This window comes from Stegodyphus dumicola, chromosome 1 (assembly GCF_044657685.1).
Source record: "Stegodyphus dumicola isolate Sdum_Otavi_A_Nest chromosome 1, ASM4465768v1".
NCBI classification, from domain to species: Eukaryota; Metazoa; Arthropoda; class Arachnida; order Araneae; family Eresidae; genus Stegodyphus; species Stegodyphus dumicola.
The window spans coordinates 248,749,146-248,755,145 of NC_140768.1; positions in this window are offsets into that span (position 1 = coordinate 248,749,146).

The following is a 6,000-nucleotide window of genomic DNA, read 5'->3' on the forward strand; positions in this document are numbered from 1 at the left end:
CAAGTAACTATTTCACAGACTAGTGCTTCGCAAATATCTTAACAAAATTCAGTGTATATTTATGAGTTTAAAAATATGCCATAAATGAAAAGCAACATAATAAATGCATCATTTCTGCATGAGCTGAGTCAAGATGTTCTTTAGTACTGGTTTCGAACGTTTAACTATCAAAGATTTTTCATCAGCTGCAGAAGTGAAAATAGCGAAAGAATACCCATTGCTCACGCAATACTAATGAAACCAATAAACCAGAAAATTCGGAAATTTTCATCAAAAAAAGAAAACAAAGTGATTGGCGCCATCTGCTTATGAATACTGAAAACAAGTATTAATTAATTTTGTTAAAAGCTAAGGGTAAAGTTAAGTTGAAATTTAGATCATTAACTAAAACTGATTGATTTTTATAAATGTAAAATCTCTTTAGAAAATCTAATTCGCCTACATAAGGCCTTATTTGAAAAATTTTGGTTGAAGAAAAGCGGAAAATGTGACTTTTTGACCGACAATTTTAGACAATAGCGTATTTATGTGTTTCTTTTTTTTATATAACATACGCTCCATATTCCTTTATGCGAAATTATAAGGAAGTACGAAGTCGTCAATGTAGTTTGACTTTTACGCATAGGTATGGGCCAAAATCTGTTCCTCTGAAACATCAAAAATGCCTTTATATACGAATTTTGTTGGAACTGATTTCGTTTACTCTTATTAAGTAGAATGCTACAGCCCTAACAATTCGATCTTAAGTGATCTTGGGATCTACTTGAGCGCTACTAAAGCGATTTTGGGGACATTTGTGCGGTTTCACAGACTGTGTGCAGTTCCCCCTGACAAGGTTGCAACTAGGAGCAGCAAGAGCTAAAACGTAAACAAAGGAGACGGAAAATGCATTTAAATACGAAAGCTATGTTTAGCCACTTCAAAAGAACGGTTGGCATGTCGTTCAGCAAATCCCAAAACAATGAATCAGGCAGTAACGTGATAGGGAAGAGCATTAAGTAGAAAAGAGACTCGGCCTTTCGGGCCACCTGCCCATGTCTGAATGCACGGACGTTTCCAGTGATTTTGCTGTGAAAACGTTAATATACATTGGTCAAACTAAGAAAGTCTCAAAACTTAGAATTGATAATTTATGAAAATTACCCTTGATCCCTGGACATCAATAATATTCGTGTTAGATACTTTTACTGCTAGCTGTAAAACTCACTGAAATCTGAGTTTTTGGATTTCTTTTCAATTATCTTTAGCGCGCACAGTTAAGGATGAAATGTAGCAATATCTTGAAAGAAAAAAATGCAATAATAATCGTCTTTCACTTTTTGATTTTCTATAAGCCTATAACTGTTAGTGTAATGTGCGGGTAAACGATTAAAAGTTGTAAAGCAAATATGAATTGCAAAGAAACGTTTATAGTCGAATTATGAAATTGAAATAATGAACTTTATTTCTGAATTATTTTTCATGAAGCAATATTTATTTGAGCCTATATAAAAATAATGTCTGTTCGACTTATAGTCTTCTCATCATCCTAATAGTTTGCATTTAACATTAGAGATACTGAAAATTTTATCTCTAATGCTATGGGCAAAATATTAAAATCATTAAGTATGTATTAAAACTGTCAGTACAAAATATTTAAGTGGAAATATTAGTAAGTATATGAGAAAATTTCCACTAAATTTTCTTATAGTGAAACTTTTTTTATGACGTGCTTATCTTTGAAGACATTAAATTTCAGCTAAACAAGTTTAGATGCATAACGTCTGTAATAAAAAATCTATACTCTAACAAAATCTAATTATAAAGCTCACGTTATCCAATGAATGTATTTCCACATTATTTTAGAATTTTAAAAGACAAATTCATACGCAATTTGCTATTTAACCAGATATAATATTCTATTCAAAATTTCATTACTAGTGTAACAATATTCATATATTATATTCCGAATTATATGTCTATATGTATTTGTGTGTGTGTGTCTGTACGCCTACATTTTGTCAGTCATGAATTTGGTGCTTTGAGTTCATATCTGCATTTTGTAGTTGAGAAAGAGTAATAAAAAATCATATAATGCCTTCTATGCAACAGTTAAATTTTAATAATTTTTATACAAAGCTCTAATGTACATCTAGAAACACTTTTACATCTACCTGGATTCACATAATACAAGCTATGCATATTGCAGGGTTCATAGTTCATGATATATATAAAGTTTCATGAAATATAGTATTATAATATTATTTTGCACCAAAACGCTTAAGATGGCCACTATTCGTGAAGCAATTTTATACGTATCATTAAATGTGTTCTGAAATTTTGTTAATAATTAACGAAGTATCATTTTTTTCAGCACCTAGATTGATCGCCTTAATCTGAGTAGCAAAACAATAACGTGTGCAATAAGCGGGAAACTCTTTCCTCTCGAAAACGGAGCACAATTCTCAGAAAAAAAAATAAACAAAACAATTAAAAAATAATATCGCAGTCGATATATCTTCGCATAAATTCGGCTTTTTTAATGCACTTCTGTATAGTTTTTTCCTTTAAATAATCTGATTTATAAATTAAAAAGCAGAATAAGTTCGAGCGAAAATTATGCTTGCGTGCTTGGTGGGAAAAAAGAAAAGAAAAACAAGCAACTAAAAAGCAACAACGGACGAAACAGACATCAGCGCCATATCAAATGAGCTATTCTTCTTAAAAGGAGCATGTTAGCGGCTCCATTTATTTAGCAGAACCATTAATTTTGTTAATGAAGATGCAATATTGCGTCGTTTCAACGATATTTATTCTTCTTTTCAAGCCATTTCTTCTTTTATAATTAAGTTTATTATTATTTTTTCCCTTTTCTATTCTTCTCTTCAAAATGTACAGTGGCTGATTTCCTCGTTGTTTCGCGTTTTTCCGACGTCAGACCTTGTTGTTGAAAGAAATCAGATTTACTCGAGAGTTTGGTACTAGCCTGGGGAATAAGTTCTACGATAAATTAATATTATCTAATTCATTCGATTAATTCAGCTATTTCTCCAGCTACGCTTGGCGAGAGATTTAGCATATGGAAGAAATAAATGCAATTAAAAAGATAACTCTTTTAAATACATGTCTATGTTCCCCTTCTGACTTAAATCACAGCAAGCGGAGAAAAGTAAATAGATTACAGAGTCCTCAATCTTATGTTCGACAATCTAAACATAATCTGGAGATTTAATTATAAATGCCCAAATTCATAAGTAACATATTTTGTTAAAGGTATTGTTTTACTTAAGAATGTTCAGCAGAAAAATGTAACAAGTTAATTGTCAGAGAAAGCAATGAAAATTAAAATATATTTCGTAATGACTCCTAGGTCAAAATGATATATTCATCATGCAAGCGAAAAGGATTGGAATTGAAAAAAATATCATTTTTAACATCTATAGCGATGAAGATTTATAATCTAATAATATCGCATATTTTTTGCATATAAAATTGTAAATTTGATAAGAAATTTAAAACTCTAAAGTAGTTCGTCGGCGCATAATTGTTGTATGGAATATTCTATTCGGAGGGACGCATATTTTACATTTGAATTTCATGCGTGGCAAAATATTTCTAATAAACTTACATTTATTAATTTAAGATTATTGATGATGAATAAAAAATAAATAATTAGACAATTTCCCAGTATCCGATTAATCTATCAAAACTAAAAATCTAGAGAAAAAATTAAAATATAGAACAAACTTTATCTTCTCCAATAACTTTAAGTTATTGGAGACTGAGTTTAATGAGTTTTAATTATAACATTAACTGTTTACTGAGTTTTAATTATAACATTTTAATTATAATATTGACTGAGTTTTAATTATAAAATGCAAAAGATTTAGTGAATACTTAAAGTATTCTGCAAGTTTCATTCGCAAGAAAATTAACTTTGGCCGATTTAATTGTATGAAACTTATATACTAAATAAATCGCAATCTATTATAAAGAATTCGAAATCTCAGATCAATCCAAACATCGGTATTTTCTCGTATTATAATAAGAGAGTGTCGTGAGTTCATGGAATAAATGGTAAAGCATTACGATACCTTAATTTAACAAAGTCAAACAACAAAAATCAGCGTTATATTTTCAAATTTCCACACGACTAGTTTCGATGGTTTTACCGAACCTTAATTCCCAGCTGCAAAAGCGCAAATAAACGAAATAATGTATAATGATTAAAGAAGATAAGAAAGTCTGGACAGGAGATAAGCAACTGGCGCCATCTGTTGATGAAACCAGAACTAAAACATAATTTTTTTAAATTAATATTTGTTCTGCGTGTTATTGTTTCTTAATTACGATACCTGTCTTTAAAATACAGGATTTTTTCCATAACTAGATACGGCTCTTTATTCAGAGCTACTACAACCTAACGATTCATTAGAAAAGGAGGAAACTTCGCATGTAACGTAACAGATAGATGAAAAAGACATTTAATAACAAATCAAAGTTGTTTCAAATATAGCTCTTAAAAAGTATTGTTTTTAAAATTACAATTAGGCTACATATGAAACTTGCTTATGTTTGGTTATACAATACATTATCAGCTACCATCCGACATTGCAAAGTGGCATGCTGCACAGTCGAACGAAGTTTATGCTTGGATTACGTTTTATATGTGTCATGAAACGCAGTCTTTATGATAAGGTAACGTGCTTGAGTTGTCATAGCTGACCAGATTCTTCAAATTCCTCCAAAGTCAAAAGACGCAGATTCTGGTCAGCGATACAGAAAGCCATATATGAAGAGTGCCAGATGAGGATCCGCTTTTCTGTAAAATATCCCTTGAGAGCATACTTTACAAACCGTTCAATTTGTGGAAGAGCTCCGTCTTGCTTAAAAACTGTGTGCGCAACCCAACGGAAGCAGCAACGGAAGCGCAATCAAGCGAAAGCAATTATTTCATAAGTTTGTGGATACATTATTGCACAAGTGAATTGCTTGGATGGATGTATTATTGTACAAGTGAAAGTTTGTTGATGATATTTAGCAGGATCTTATAGATAGTTGAAACCGAATGTTCACCTTAAAGTTTACATCTCTGTACGCTTCCTTTTGAACGGCAATATACCCATGGACGGATTTTTTTTTGCTCACCCAAGACTAACGGCCAATGATCCATTTGCTTCAAATCCTGTTCTCAATCTTTGGATTCCTTTAGCAGTGAATGATACAGCTATATATTTATTCTTCGAATGGACCTGTTCGAAGCCGATTCGAAATTCAAAATGTAGATAAAGAAACGTGGTCGGTAAAGCCATCATTACAATTTTTGCAAAAACATTTCATTGAGCATATATTCATCCAACAAATGCTCAATACCCGTTTCTCTGGTTATTTTGTCTAAATTGTTGTTCTCTCCCTGAGTAATATAACAAGATTTCCGTATAGTATAGGTCAATAGGTTCCGTATAGTATTGAAGTATTGCGTTGGTAGTTTGGGAAATTTTACAGTAATTATCTAGCCAAAATCATGGTCGTGCTGAGCAAATGACTGCTTGCAGTTTGTAGAAATCTAACAAGCTATTGCATTAAAAATTTTAAGAGGATATTTATCAGATTAGGGAGAATTTACCTATTATATCATCTACTGGTATTACGAAGCCCTGGAAATACTTTTAGCGTAAACCAGACATATAGCTCTCCCTGTTAAGAATGTTAAGAATCTTCTCAGTTTTTTCTTCAGTATAACATACAGTGAAGTCTCCCGACACGCCTGTATGTTCAGACACCGAGAGGTCACCTGAATTTAAGGTATTCAATAAAAAGTAAAAAAAAAAATATTAAAGATCATTTCCAAAATTTTAGTACCATAGCTAACAGGTGAGAATCCTAAGTTCGTTATCTAAAACTGGAAATTAAAGAAAATATAATGGCGGTTACGAAGTCCTAAGAAAAAGATATAGATATTTGCTTATTACTATAGCTAAACAAAAAAAACCTCATATACAAAGACTTTAAGAAAGAAAC